Source organism: Chiloscyllium plagiosum, unplaced genomic scaffold, assembly GCF_037043375.1.
Source record: "Chiloscyllium plagiosum isolate Xiang-an unplaced genomic scaffold, Cpla_swu_hap1 HiC_scaffold_9, whole genome shotgun sequence".
Lineage (NCBI taxonomy): Eukaryota > Metazoa > Chordata > Chondrichthyes > Orectolobiformes > Hemiscylliidae > Chiloscyllium > Chiloscyllium plagiosum.
Window position 1 is genome coordinate 52,539,252 of NW_028270147.1, and position 15,780 is coordinate 52,555,031.

General features: G+C 39.1%; 1 protein-coding gene and 1 long non-coding RNA gene across 13 annotated transcripts in view; one reads left to right on the plus strand and one right to left on the minus strand.

Annotated features, from left to right (window-relative positions):
• The window catches only part of nfia (nuclear factor I/A), a 732,109-nt gene that overhangs the window by 438,549 nt on the left and 277,780 nt on the right, over positions 1-15,780 (minus strand). The window lies entirely within an intron of this gene.
• LOC148149144 (uncharacterized) overlaps positions 1-15,780 on the plus strand; it is a 48,288-nt gene that overhangs the window by 13,988 nt on the left and 18,520 nt on the right. Inside the window, exon 2 of the long non-coding RNA XR_015758157.1 lies at positions 1,301-1,419. This is a non-coding gene — a long non-coding RNA (uncharacterized LOC148149144). The remainder of the gene's footprint in view (positions 1-1,300; positions 1,420-15,780) is intronic.

Below are 15,780 nucleotides of genomic sequence, written 5' to 3' on the forward strand. Positions count from 1 at the left end.
CAAATCTGCCACATCTACTGGTCTTCCTTTATCAATTCTACTTGTTATATCCTCAAAAAAACTCCAGTATACTTGATAAACACGACTTCTCTTCCAGAAATCCACACTGACCTTTTCTAATGCTGTTAATATTTTCCAAGTACAGTTAGTATTTTGAGTTTGGTGACTCTTCACCAGAACATTTCAATTACAATACACTCTAGCATTGTAATTCCCAGTTTTCCTCATCCCTACTTTTTAAAATTCTGGGATTACATTTGCCACTCTCCAATCTGTAAGAGCTGTTTTTAAAAATGACAATCAATGCAGTCATTATCTCCAAGGCCACCCTCCTTTATCAGCTTTCATTTCCATTAATTTCTGCAGAACTTTTTTATAAAACTTGTACTAATTTCTTTTAATTCCTCCTTCCCAATTGACCCTCGATCTCTGAACATTTCAGGAAAATTGTTTGTTTCTTCTTCTGTAAAGCCAGAATCTAAATAGTTGTTTAATTGCTCTGCCATTTCCTTGTTCTCTATTATCAATTCTCCAATTTCAGACTGTAAGGGGCCTACAATTGTCTTCACTTGTTTTTTTGAAACATCCTTATAAAAGCTTTGTAGTCCTCTTTTATGTTCATTTACTCTCTATTTTCCTATTCAAACAATCTCTTGGTCTCCTTCGCTGAATTTTATGTCACAGTTATATCCACAAGAAATCCAAATACAGAAAGGCAGATATAGGCATTTACTTTTACTTTGTTGCCCTTATATTCTGAGGCTATTTTTTTCTCAGGGGTGGAGGCAGGGAACATTATCTCTACACAAGAGATGATGAAATTAATATCAGCGGTCACAGAGTTTGCAACTACTAGTACTCAACAAACAACGCAAATCCAAAAGAAATCAAGGGCTAAAATGGGCTTTCCCTTAATATTAAAACACTTTGAAAAAATGTTATTCCACCTCCGAATCCTTAGGCCCATTCCACCTTTTGCTTCCCCTCCTGCAGCATTGAGCTGACACTCCAACATCACATTGTTTCCATGAATCTGTTGTGCAGTTCAGGTGTGGACATCTTGTCCTGTTAATTAAATAACCTATGTCCAATGAATTATTTTTAAGAGCCATCGCTACTGTGATGTTGATAAATTCAGTAGCGAATTTACAAACAGCCAAAATCTCATTCATGGCAAGTGTGAAGAATAGCCAGTTAAATGTTTTTGGTGGCATTAGTTAATAGATGAATGCTGGTCAGGACATGTGGAGAATTTTCTTGAATCTTCAAACAGTAACAAGGGGACTTTATGTTCATTTAGGGCACATGTTTGGAAATCTCATCCAAGAAACAAGTGCTCCATCAAGCACAGAGATGTAAGTGTGGACTGTGTGGTCAGATCCTAGAATTGGATTCGAACCTCATATCCGTCCAACTAAGGTAACATTGTTATTGTTGAGCCAATGTTAATGTAAATTCTCTCTATTTATTTAATAATTAATATCTTTGCATCAAGATATGCTTTCAATTACTTTTTTTAAATCAGCAGAAAACCAAGCCTCAGAACACATGCCATAATCCTATTTTCTACACAATCCTAACTTGCTTCCATCTATTTTTTGAAATATCAGCAGATTTATTGTTTCTATTCCAATTTTCAAAGTGGTGCATTTCTTCTTGGAGCTAATTTATTCTCATTGTTCAGTATTAACTGTTTCAGTCTACCGCATGTAGTATAATAATAGCACACCTGTTATACAAGTGGCACATTAACCTGGTCATCTAAATGACCAAATAACACTTCTGGCTTGTTCTAAAAAGCTAAGAATAACTGATATATTGTGAAAATGGGATTAACTGAAGAGTTAAAATACAGAATAAAAATATCAGCAGATCGGCTATTCTCTGCGGCATGAGAAACGTGTAGAACTAATATTTTAGGTCCAGCGCTTGTTTAAAATGTTGGATATTTCAGTAGTGTCATTTTAGGCTAATTGTAAATCACTATGCATTTGTCAATTACAACAAAATTTAAAAATCACTGATGATACCCACATTATTGTAAACTTGAAACAGCTGTGATTTTTGAATGAACACCTGAAATCTCCATGATCTAAGAGCAGCAAAATAGTTACAAAGCTCAAGGCAGACATTATTCACTAATAATCTAGCAAGTTACAACAATTTGTCAAAATATATCATTTCAGAAGACTAGCTGATTCAATGTATTTAATGAAAAGAAACTAGTTTTCTGAGATATTGCCGAATTGAGAAAAATTGTACTGTAATTTATATTCATTAAGTTGCAAACCTTCACAGTTTCAACCAAACAAAAGGCAACAGGAGTCAGGACATGTCAGTATAAACCACAATTTGCTGGCAAAAGCACTCTGCAGAATACCCCTGTTCTGTCCACAGAAATGACCCTGACTTTCCAGTTAATTGCCATTTCAAAAATAAAATCTTGTCACTGGTAAAACATCCATCCCAGCCTGCTGCAAAGTACCAATAAAGCTCAACGCAAGCTGGAGGAACAGCTTCACTTCCTGCTGAGGTATTTTATAGCCTTCAGGACTCAACATGGAGTTCAACAATTTCAGAGCATAACTCTATCCTCCATTTTGATTTCACTCCAAACCACCCCACCCACCACCACCCCCCCAACTTAACTCACATCGTGACCCTTGTATATCTTTCTGTTACATCTATTTTACATCTCCATTTCTCTTTTACCATCATTAGCACTCCCTTCATCTTTTGTTCTGGGTACCCTCACCATCTGTTCCACCCACTCCTCCTCCTCCTCCTCCTCCTCCTCCTCCTCAGTCAACAGCATTAAAACACCCATTTTCCCATTACCTTCAGTTCTCTAAACAGTCATATTAGACTCAAAACATGAACTCTGTTTCCTTCACCATGGATATTGCCAGTCACTCCAACATATTTTATGTTTTATTATACAGTCATGTTTGAATCTAAAAGACTGGAACCTATGAAGAAATGTTTAAGTTGGATTTTCAAATAGACAGCTTCAAACTCCACTCTTTTCAGAGAATTCTCACTGAATAGTTGTCAATAAATGCACCCAAGTCCGTTCTAAAACAATTGCTTCAAACTAATTAGTTCAGAGGTCAATAAAATTAAACTGTAAACATCATTGCCAAGAACTTCAGACCACTTAATATGGATGGTATCCTGAAGCTAAATTAGTCCCCCATCCTCTGGATGAAATTCAATCCTTGAGGCTTTGCGTGATCATTGCCTACCACAATAGAATAATTATGAAAAAAGCCTGAAAACATTAATATAAAATGTTAATATTCAAATGCTGAACACACCAGCATCAATCCTCCCTTTGCTGTTTTAATAGAGGTGTTGACCAATTTGTTTTAGATGAGTATGATGATGCCTATTAGATAGAACAGGAAAAAAAGGACACCACACATTAAACACTTGAATAATAACACCACTCAATAATTTCCAGACTAATACTGTAATGGTGTACTTACGATGCCTTTATGCTTAAGCTACTGGTTTGACTGTAATGCTGTTTTATTAGTAGAATTGTGGTATTACTCATTGCTATCTTCTTCTATACTCAAAGTGCTTTTCTACTTCATTCACTAGCAGAAATACTTATAATGAGAGGAAGTGTGGGCCTGTCAGTACTTAACTCGGGCTTTCCCAAAGTGTTGGTCATAACCCCACGTGGGATCATGAGCTGAGATTTTACAATTGTTAGCAACAACGCAGCAATGGCCCCTTTAAATCCTGTTCAGATTCCAATCCTGCAAATCCAGAGAGAAGGTAGGTGCTTTTCACTTAATAGTCTTGCAGTCTCAGCATCTGCCTCCACTTCCCCAGCCCATACTGCCAACTACCAAAGCTCTCCTCCCCACCTCAACCAAACCACCAACCACACTCACGCCTCTAGTCCTTCAACTCCTCCTGCTCTCACAGCTCTGGGACCATGGCAATTTTAAGCCTCAAATTGGGCACACACCAGAGAACATTTGGGAAGCACCTATTTAAATAGTCTTATAATCAGTAGTTATTAAGTTCCAGGCTCGAATCCTCATTCTGCATACACTGGACAGTGACAGAAAGGGGAGAGCCAGCAAGAGAGGCCTGAACCAGTTTCATGGTCAGTGAGCTGCCAACACTATATAAACTATTTGTTAACTAGTGAACAGTGACAAGTAGGAAGTTGTTGCTAAAGTGGGACTGGTGCAAAAAGGTCAAGCATGGACTCGAGATCAGTAGAAAAATCTCATACACCTTCCCCGACCCCTAACAAGAGAGTGACACAGTTCTTGGATTGACTTGCTCTGATTCCTCTATGATTACTGAATAAGTGCAGCAGTCACTGACCTCCAAAGTGTGTTGGGATCCCAAGTACTGGTGGACTCCTATCTGCAGTTCCTAAATGAACTAAATGCTAGAGAAGACAGGAGAGTAATTGCCCTTGACATCAATAATAGAATCCCTACAGTGTGGAAGCAGGCCCATTAGGCCCTTTAAGTCCACACTGATCCTCCAAAGAGCATCTCACCCAGACTCACCACATCTTCATACCCTTGCATTTCCCATGTACACCAGCTCCAGCCAGTTTTGGGTAGAAGGTTTGCTCATCTGTTTCTTGGCCCACTCAAAGTCATAGCAAGCCAGAATGGACTGATAAGTAAATCGTGGCTTTCAGGGGAGGAGGGCCATTAGTCTCCTTTATCCATTCTGGAGAAGATCCTCTCTTCTCTGATGGCAAAGCCAAGTGATATCAGAGATGTTTTTTGCCAAAACAATCTCTCATTTTTAAGGATTTCTTCTATTTAGCATGTTTTTTCTCGAAAGGCTATAACACTAGCATCTTCCCAGCAATGTGGAATATTGCTCAGGCATGTCATATACACAAAAAGCAGGACAAATCCAGTCCAGCCAGTTACCACCCTATCAGTCTATTCTCGATCATCGTAAAGCGATCGAAGAGGTCATTAACAATGTCATCAAGCAGCACTTGTTTAAAACTGAACTGCTCACCGGTGTTCAGTTTTAGTACCGTCACAGCCACTCAGCTCCTGACCTCTTTACAGCCTTGGTTCAAACATAGATAAATTAACTGAATTCTAGAGATGACAGGAGAGTGACTGCCCTTGACGTTAATCATAGAATCCCTAAAGTGTGGAAGCAGGCCATTAGACCCTTTGAGTCCACACCGACCCTCCGAAGAATATCCCACCCAGACTCACTGCATCCTTGTACCCCTGCATTTCCCATGGCTAACCCACCGAGCCTGCACATCTTAGACACACTGCAAAATGCAGCATGGTCAATCCACATGACTAAGGCCACATGTGACTGAGTGTGGCACCAACGAGCCCTAGCAAATGTGAGTCAGGAAGATGGCTGTTGGAGATCTGTCATTTTAGCTCCAGGACATCACCACAGGTGCGCCTCAGGGGAACCTAGACCCAATCATCTTCAGTTACTTCATCAAAGACCATCCCTCTATCATAAAGTTAGAATTCTGGATGTTTGTAAATGATTGCAAAATGTTCAGTGCCATTCATGACTTCTCAGATACTGCAACAGTTCATGTTCAAATGCAACAAAACCTGAATATTCAGGCTTGGGCTAATTAGCAAGTCACATTCATGTACACAAGTCCCAGGCAATGACCACCTCCAACAAGAGATGATCCAGCTATTGCTCTGTGACATTCAGTGGCATAACCATTATACCTGCACCCAATGTGGCCTCCTCTATATTGGGGAGACAGGCCGCCTACTTGTGGAACGTTACAGAGAACACCTCTGGGACACCCGGACCAACCAACCCAACCACCCCGTGGCTCAACACTTCAACTCCCCCTCCCACTCCACCAAGGACATGCAGGTCCTTGGACTCCTCCATCGCCAGACCATAGCAACATGACGGTTGTAGAAAGAGCGCCTCATCTTCCGCCTAGGAACCCTCCAACCACAAGGGATGAACTCAGATTTCTCCAGTTTCCTCATTTCCCCTCCCCCCACCTTGTCTCAGTCAAATCCCTCGAACTCAGCACCGCCTTCCTAACCTGCAATCTTCTTCCTGACCTCTCCGCCCCCACCCCACTCCGGCCTATCACCCTCACCTTGACCTCCCTCCACCTATCGCATTTCCAACACCCCTCCCCCAAGTCTCTCCTCCCTACCTTTTATCTTAGCCTGCTGGACACACTTTCCTCATTCCTGAAGAAGGGCTCATGCCCGAAACGTCGATTCTCCTGTCCAGTGATGGAATACCTGCCCATTTATCCGGATGGGTGCAATCAGAAGCTTGACACCATCCACGATAAAGCAGCCTGTTTGTTGGAAACACATTCACTCCCTCCATCACTGAGTACACACTGCTGCTGCTGTCCTATCTTCAAGAAGTATTGCCAAAATTCACCAAAGTTCATTCAATAGCACATTCCAATCCCAGAAGCACTAACATCTCGAAGGACAAGGGCATTCATCACCTGCAAGTTCCTCTCCAAGCCACTCAGCATTCTGACTTGGAAATACATCGCCATTCCTTCAGCATCATTGGGTCAACGTTCCGCAAATCCCTTCCTAACAACATTGTGGGATTGCATTCAACTCATCACAACATTCATAAGGGAAATTAAGGACAGGCAATAAATGCTGGCCAAGCCAGGGAAGTCCACATCCCCAGAATGAATTAAGAAGAAGTATAACACTTCTGAAACCTGGCTGGGAATAAAGTTCCAAGACAGTAACGTGAAAGAGTTACATATGTGGAAGTGCTTGAACATCATCATAGTGAGAAACCAGAGGCCATCAGACTAACAAGACAAATAAGTGAACTCAAAAGGTGTTTCAAATGTTCTTCAGGTGGTCACTAGCTGTTCTACTTCTTAGGTTCAGTTAAACTTCCACACATCCCTGTTGATGCATGCCCTGATAGTGAGCTGATCAACACCTTTACTTTAAATGTTTACTTGCAAGTGAAGGGTTTAAGTGAACATAAAAGCATTAATACTTGTGATCTACCAACAACTTTAATGGAAATATGTTTCAGATTTTAAAAACCACTTTATCCACAATCGGAGTTTAAATGTAGAATCAAAGAGTGATTTACTCAGTTTCAAGAGGCAATTATATAGTTGGACAAAAGAAAGAAACAAGACAATCTAGGGAAATAAAAAGTATGTAATTAATGATTGGTTAAAAGCTATTCATAGAATCACAGAATCCCAGCAGTATGGAAACAGGTGATTCATTCCCACTGGTCCACACTGACCCTACAAAGAGTATCCAACCCAGGCCGATCCCCCTATCCTATATTTCCCAAGGCTAACCCACTTAGCCTGCATATCCCTGAACACTATGGGCAATTGAGCATTGCCAATCCACCTAACCTGCACACCTTCGGAATGTGAGAGGAAACTGGAGCAGGGAATCGAACCTGGATCCCCTGGTGCTGTGAGGCAGGAATGCTAACCACTGAGCCACCATATCACCCGATGATAGCACTGAGTGTGAAGTACAGATCTGTAGTGTTCATTTTCTGGGTGATTGCCTTTCCAAGTACTAGTACATTTTCAGGTAAGTTAGCAAATCACATCCAAGTCTCAAGAATACCATTCTATAAAATAGTTCTACAGATTGTGGTTTGGATCTTGACTTTACATGACTGTTTCAAACACTTAATAGCAAACTGGCATCTCTTTTGATCTTTATTTCCATTAAACTCAATGGGAATAAAAAGTGGGAGAGATTGTAAACAGGTACTTTTATTCAATCGTGTGTGTGTGTGTGTGTGTGTGTGTGTGTGTGTGTGTGTGTGTGTGTGTGTGTGTATATGAATGAATGATAGAGAGTGAGAGAGAGCGAGCGAGCAAGCAAGCCGGCGAGAGCGAGAGAGAAACATGCAGCTTCTTCTCTTGCTCTTCTTTTCCTTGCTATATACTGATAACTGACTGAGATCAAGAACTCACAGCTTGAGGAGATCACTAGCATTAATCGATAACTCAGAGCTCTCTGGTACAGCAAGTTACCATTTGATCACTGAACTGTCGAAACCTTCACACAATTCAAATATTAACATAACTTACATAGCATGAATTAAGCCAAATTAAAATACCTATTGCTTGGAAATTAAAAGGAAATAATACTTTTTAAGAAATATTATGTGTACTCCTGTGGCAATTTGCACATTTCACGTCAGGAAGCCTCAAATTAATAAGGAAGGATTTTACTGACTAACATTAAAAAAAATCATTATTTTTCTTTTTTTTTCTTTAACTATTTTTAAAAAGATAGTTTGTTAGTGTTCATACAGAACTTAAAATTAGGGATGTTGAGAAAATCAATTTTTTGTTGCAAATCATCCCACAGAGACTGCTGCAGCACACACACAAAAAGGAGACATTAACATTTCCAATGTTTCATGTAACTGAGCTCGAAAGACAAATCAGTGGCACAGTAGATCTTAATTTATGGACTGTGCAGTTTGTGGATTTATCCTAGGGACCAGATCCAACTTTATCAGGTATGATTAAAAGTCCTAATGGCAAAAGGCAATGCAGCTTCAGGCAGGGCTAATACTGTTCCAAAATTCTGAAAATGTCGATACAAGGTACAAAAAAACTTCAAATTCATTCACATCATCATCATAACATTGGAGGAATGCTGAGCAGAGGCAAAATATTCTCCTGAGGAAAGAGGAAGGTGATGGAGTAAATGGGAAGAAAGTAAACTCGCGGCAATTTGAACATACTTTCCTGGCTACATCCATGCAAAAAAATCCTGCGTTTTCTCAGGTAAAGTTTATCAGTTTGTTTCATACATTTTCTGACTCACCTGAGAAATATCGAGATTTTTATGCTGCAATTTGCGAAAAATCAGGGGATCCAGCAGAGGAAATCAGCTTGAAAATATAAACTACATGTTTCTCAAACCAGACTTCATTCTTGTGTTGACTGATACAAAAAGAACAGTTTCTTAATACAGGCCTGATTCTTTATCTCTCTAGGACTTGAATGTAGAGTAATACTGCAACTTTGAAAAAACGTTTGGTTAATTCAGTGAGCGCTTCTCACAGTACACACCATGACATCAGGCTACAAATCTTAATGCATTTTGAAAGACACGCAATGGAACTCTATCAAAGAGGCCAATATGTAGGCACTGAGAGGGTGCTCATTCCGTGCAGAAGTTATGCCACCTGCCCACAATGGACGGGGTTCCTCTGAAGGCATTCAGGGGATATATCAGATGCATTAAAATGCTCATTATAAAATTTGTAAGAGAATCCTAGGGAGGGTACTTGTCAACACTTGATATGAAAGAAACGCAGCAGCATGGTAAGGAAAGCAGCGATTGTTCAAACAAGAACCAAATGCATCTCTCTCCATTGAAGAGATAATTGGTAATGCATAGCAGACGGTAATCACACCACAGAATGGGTTCAATGAGGAAGCAGATCCCCCATGAACTACCACAGCCAGTATAGATATCAAACCAGCGCCATAGTCTTTATTCTGCACAACATCATCTGACCAACAGAGTTAACAGACCCTAGCAGAGAGTTAAGAGGCTGCTCAAGCAGGTTCGGTTTGGCATGCAAAGTCGCAAAAGATAAAAAGTAAAGCAAGCTCTGAAAAACTGTGAATGATATCTCCTCCTGTCTTACAATTTACCACGGCCATGACTCCACCTCTAGAAATGACAGTCAGCCTGTCTTCCTGCAGAGAGGAAAAAGTTTGCAGGTGGGTCCGGCCTCCTTCTGCAGCCATTTCCTGCATCATGGTGTGTGATCTTCTTCAGCAAAATAGGGTGTGGCTAGGTGGTAGCATCATAAGCAATTTTGAACATTTGCCTGTTATGTTCAAATAGGTTAATGTGCAAATTGTATGGCAGCCGGGGTGCACTAGTGATATGTGTATGAATAGAAGTTAATGAAGTGAGACATTTCAGGGATCGTATGAGAACAAATGAAAGTGGGGGTTTATCATGGATAGTGAAGCAGCAGGTGGCGAAGGCTTGAGGAGACAGACAGGATTTTTATCGTGACAACTCAAGTAAGGTCAATAAACTTTTCCTGGCATTGCAGCTAACCCTTGAGAGCTAGGCTCGTGGCATTGACCTTTTCAAAAATTTCTTTCCTATGGCAGCAGATGGTTGCCCAGAAGCTCTTCTCCCCCACTTAGGAAGAGGACAGGATATTCCACTTCCAGTCTACTAGCTCAGTCAGCTTCCCATTAGAAGATATCATGGTCAGATGTGACTGGATCCCATTAATTCTTATAAAGCTCTAACATTTATGTCAAATCCTCCTGGACCATTTTAACCCAACAACACTGAAACACAGAAGGTCCAAAGGGGACTTGACAGGGTATATCCGGAGAGGATATTCTAGATTCTTTGGGAGAATCTAGAACTAATGTTCACTTTTAAAAATAAGGGGGTTGACCATTTAAATCAGACAGGGGACATTTTTTTTCTCACAGAGACTTGAGAGTCTTTGGAGCACTCTCCCTTAAACCGTAGTAGCAGCACTGTCCTTGAATATTTTTAAAGTAGAGATAGATAGGCACTTGGCAAGCAAGGGGTTGAAAGGTTATCAGGGATTGGCAGGAATGCAGACTTGAGGTTACAGCCGGATCTTATTAAATAGTGGGGCAGGTTCACACCTGAATCCTTGTTCCTATTTTCAAAACGGTGATTTTTAGGAAATTTTAAAAAGCTAGAATTTGCATTGGCAAATATTTTCTCCAAAATCCATTTAATAAACCAGCTGTTACCACTGTCAAGCAATTTGCATTCATACTTGTACCAAAGCTGATCTTGAACAGGCTACTGGACAATTCCAATAGTTGCCAGCATGAATTGTCATCCGTTATTCTTTCTCCAGTTGAGAAATTTCTGTTCACCAATAATATTCTGGCTCTTTTCTACAGAAATGCAACTGACAATGTTGTTACAAATTGAACACCTGTGAGATAAACATTTGCATGAAATGAACACAATATTTTTAAAAATATGCAAGAGTAGACTATGGAAAAGAGTGATTTAATAATGATGTCAACTCTCATGTGTACGTCATAAAAAGGCTTAAGCATCAGAAATACTTCCTCAACTATCTGGTGAAATGGACAAGAAGTTCCAGGAATGCTACTATTTTTATTTTCAAGCCTAGGGCAAAATCTACTGTATGACAGTAGTTCTTTAAAATGAATTGGTAGCATGTAATGAAGGGTGACTGTAGCCACACAGACCTGTACTGAGTCAGCTGTACAGTGGATTCTTCTCATTCCATCAGTCTAATGGATGGCAATTGAATTTAATTAGTAAAGCAGCTCAGAGTAACAGCACGCTGTGCAAAATGAAATGAGAAGCTCTCTACAGAAGATTTGCAAAGAATGTCTTTTTAACTGCCATTCTGACTAGTGATGAAAGCCAAATGCTGTCCTCACAGTTTTCAACTATAAATTTATAAAGTAAAATGTAGAAGGGAATCCATCACCACTTTTTAAAAAAATATAAAAAAGTGAAGGAACAACAAGCAAACCCTCCTCTAATTTTGTTACTAACAAGAGAGGCTCAATTTTGCCTGGCTGGTCACAGCAAGCAGGCAAGTTCCAATGATTGATTATTGTGGTATCTCTGTATCTTTGACTTTGAACCATGACCTCTTTGTGTACAAAGAGAGCTGGGACCTACCATTTGCCATCTGGAAAGAGGGATTGTGCACAGGGAAAAAGATCCAGTATTAATCATCCAATTAAGAATGGAGCAAAATAAGAGCACCTAAGTGCTGTGTAATTCAGTCAAATTTAATAGTTTTCTGATTTAATTATTTTCCACCAGAACCTGCTCTCCAGAATTAGTAGGATTCATTTCTACATTTCCTATTGCTCCCTGCCCTAAAAAGTAGGTTCAAGTTTGTCTTTGCTCGACTAATCTGCAAGCACTTTAATTAGCCTGAAGAAAAGTGATTGTTCACTTAGAACCAAAAGAAGAAAGGACCAAATTCTCACCTATTGTGGACTGTGGAGCATTTTGCTAGACAAATTCACCAATTAGTCTAGTCACATACAGCAGTATTCTCTTGATTTCTAGGGACCAGCTATGCTAAACCAACTCTTTGAAAATCCAGTGCAATTATGATGAAGGCTTGAGTTTTTACCGGGAGGGGGTGAGTCTGCTGGAAAAAAGTTGTCTCCAGGGGCAGTTTGACTTCCCACTGAGCACTTTTTTTTTGCTGAGTAAAAAGAATGTTGTATTGATCTGATTACACTGTATACCCACAATAGAACAGCATACTTGATGCTGAGAAAACAGTTGCATGATACTCTGCATCTATTGTGGCTTTACCAAGGGTGATTTGGGTAGCACCCCTCTGATTAGCCTACCTTGGCTGGATCTTTTCACTCAAATGCCAAAACATGTTATGTTATATAAAAGTTTTCTTTTATATAAAGTAAGAAAACTTTAACTTTTTAAAATAATGTCTTATTACAAAGCAGTTTTTCCCACTTGTAAAAATATACATGATAGCTTTCCCAGAACATAACTGACATAATTTATTATCCAACCCACAATATTAGAAAACAGCTTAACAGCTTCATTCAAATGATTAAGTGATTCAAGGAAGAACAATGTGGAGATGCAGTTTCCAGGTAAAGCTGGCACTCAAGCCTTCCAGCAGACATTGCAATGAAATCTTTCAAATTACATTTACCAGGAAGCATGAACAGAATAATGCTGCTTAAAATGCATTGTGACAAGAGGAGAGTTTGCTTTGGCCATGTAGCTTTCTCCAAAGTCACTGACTTATTTTTGTTTTTTTGACTTCATAATGTAATTTCTGCATTTTTTTCCTTAAGATTCTCATTTGTCTCAATATGCTTGAAAAAGGGCCTCACAATACAGTTAATGATGGGAGCATCCCAAATGGGTTTACTCACTCAAGATAATTAAGCCTTTTTGAACTTTGGAATGCCTTTAGAATATCTTTAAAAGGGGAAAGTGGCTCTCCCAACATCCAGATTTACAGATGTTATGAAACTAATGTCCCACTTACTTTTCCAATTAACTATTCAGCACTGGTTCTAAAACACTTCCTGCTGCTTGGCTCACTTAATTGTGTTTAAGCAATCATCAGTTTTGCTGAGACCCAAACCGAACCCAGAATAGGTTGAGATTAGTGACTCTGACACAACATTATTAGATTAACATAAATGTGGTTTCTGCCTGTGATCTGTACTTTGATATTAGACTGTCTTGCATTTACCTGGAATTGGTGTAAGAAATACTCAATTGGTAATTTTCTTTGCAAATGTCCAAGCTTTACAGAAATACCTTAACATTACTGATCAAAAAGGTCCTGAAGGTAAATGGATTTTCTCATTTGTAGGAAAAGGGCAGTAATGTATGACCTAAAGTACTATCACATTATTTTTACACATATTAGCATATGAATCATATTTTTAAATAGTGCTTTTATAATGCCACATGCTTGGAATTTCTGAACAGCCCTAGCTTCCTCCTGTCCTCTGTATGAGTTGGTGTAAGGATATTACAATGGTACAATGGCACAGCCCACGCTAACGTATCTGAAAATAGTGATAAAATTGCTGTGAATTATCACAACAGTGGCTAGCATTCAGTGGTACTTTCAGCCTGGATACAGTACACTTTAAAATATTTAATTACAAGTCCAAATAGGGAAAACACTTGAACCAATGTCAAATACAATAGGAAATATCCATTTTAAAATGGGGCTGTGCAACTATAAGGACCTAGAACTTTGGCATTATGTTCTTCGCATAAAAAGGTGCTGATTAGAATCAGCTCCACTTCTCTCACTTGCTATCCTACACATACATAAACACATATTTAAATAACAGTCAGGTGTAAATTATCATTGTGACCCTCATTAGGAAAGTATTATCACTGTCTTTTGCTCGATTCTTCTGTAAAGAAATATTAACTAATGAATCTCCATTTTTTTAAAAAAAGTATCAACAAGATTTTGTCATCTGTAATGTTCTTAATTTGGTCCAATGAGTATTGAAACTCCCACATGGGAGCACATTTCTTACATTCAATCGACGAACCTCATTCTCCTTTTTATTTAGCAACCATAAGGCTGTTTATTTTACCATTTTTCTACCATCTGTACCAACTTTCCCCACAGACCGTTGCAGCTGTCCAGTGTAATGTGTTCAGTTCCTTTTATTTTCTGTCCAAATAGCTCGTAAACAATTCAGCAATATTTATAACTGTTGTGTCCCTTTTGTTCTGACTAACATAAGGAGAAATTGTTCCTGCCCTTTTTAATGAAGTATCACCTCTCATATGGAATATTGATAAAGAGCAAAAGGAAATTCGGTTTTAAAATAGCTTGATAAAATATTATGCAAATATATGATTAATAATTAAAACTTGAAAGCAAAATGGAAATGCACGAGAATGAAACTCCACAGCAGAAGGCCGCCATATGTCATATTTGTTTCAAAACATAAAGACATGAGATATAATGGCATGTCAATAGTGCTGCCATTATTGCTTGCTGCAAGTTTCATTTTAAACATAACCAACATTTCCTATTTGAAATTATGGGCAGCATCTGTCCATTACCTGCTTTTCTGTCTGTAAAAATATTTTCAAAACGATCAGGCACTACATAAACTGTGCCTGTCTGACCTGTTATTATAATGGAGAGAGTATTTTGCTCAGAAATGGAAGCCTTTGTATACACTGCCAGCTTATTTTACATCCACAGCCTATGGTCGATTTCATAAAAACTTCACAGACAGGTATCATATAGTGTACAATTATCGTTATTTGCCATACCATGCAACTCATTACATAGTTTAAAAATGTGTTGTTGGAAAAGTGCAGCAGGTCAGGCAGCATCAAAGGAACAGGAGAATCAACGTTTCGGGCATAAGCCCTTCTTCAGGCTTATGCCCGAAACGTCGAAACTCCTGTTCCTTTGATGCTGCCTGACCTGCTGCGCATTTCCAGCAACACATCTTTAAGCTCTGATCTCCAGCATCTGCAGTCCTCACTTTCTACTAACTCATTACATTGTGCCAACCAGAACTGAACTCACACATTCAAGTCAAAAGGTTATGGACCAGATTTTGCATTTGTGATGACAGCAAAACTGTAATTAACCTGTGAAACTGACTGGCATCCACACATGCACAGTTAAACCTGAAAATGTATAAGCTGCTGACAGTGATTTTCTTCTCTTCCATAGGATGCACATAGTCTCTGCTAAACAATCTTGGAAAATGTGTCATAAACCGTCTATTTTTACATTAGTTTCACTGTCAAGCCCCTTTGAGAATTCATGCATTGTAGATAAAGCTTTGAACATGTCTTAAGCGTGGAGAAGCCAGTGTTGGATTGGGGTGGATAAAGTTAAAAATCATACAACACCAGGTTCTAGTTCAATAGGTTTATTTAGAAGCACTAGCTTTTGGAGTGCTGCTCCTTCGTCAGGTAGCTGTGGAGCAGGACCATAAGTCACAGAATTTAAAACAAAAGATTATAGTGTTATGCAACTGAAGTCATATATTGAATAAACCTAGACTGTTGTTAAGTCTTTCATCTTTTAGAATGGGTTGCAGGTTTCGGTTCATTAATACATAAGTTACTTTTAGGTCACATTCTTAAGGTAACTTAAGGTTTTATAAAAAAAGGTGGCACCTCAGCTCAGACAATGCATTAAAGGTGAGGTTAGAGTCAGTCTGTATCCCAATCTTGAGTCAGACTGGTTCTATTTCCAAAGTGGAATTTATAA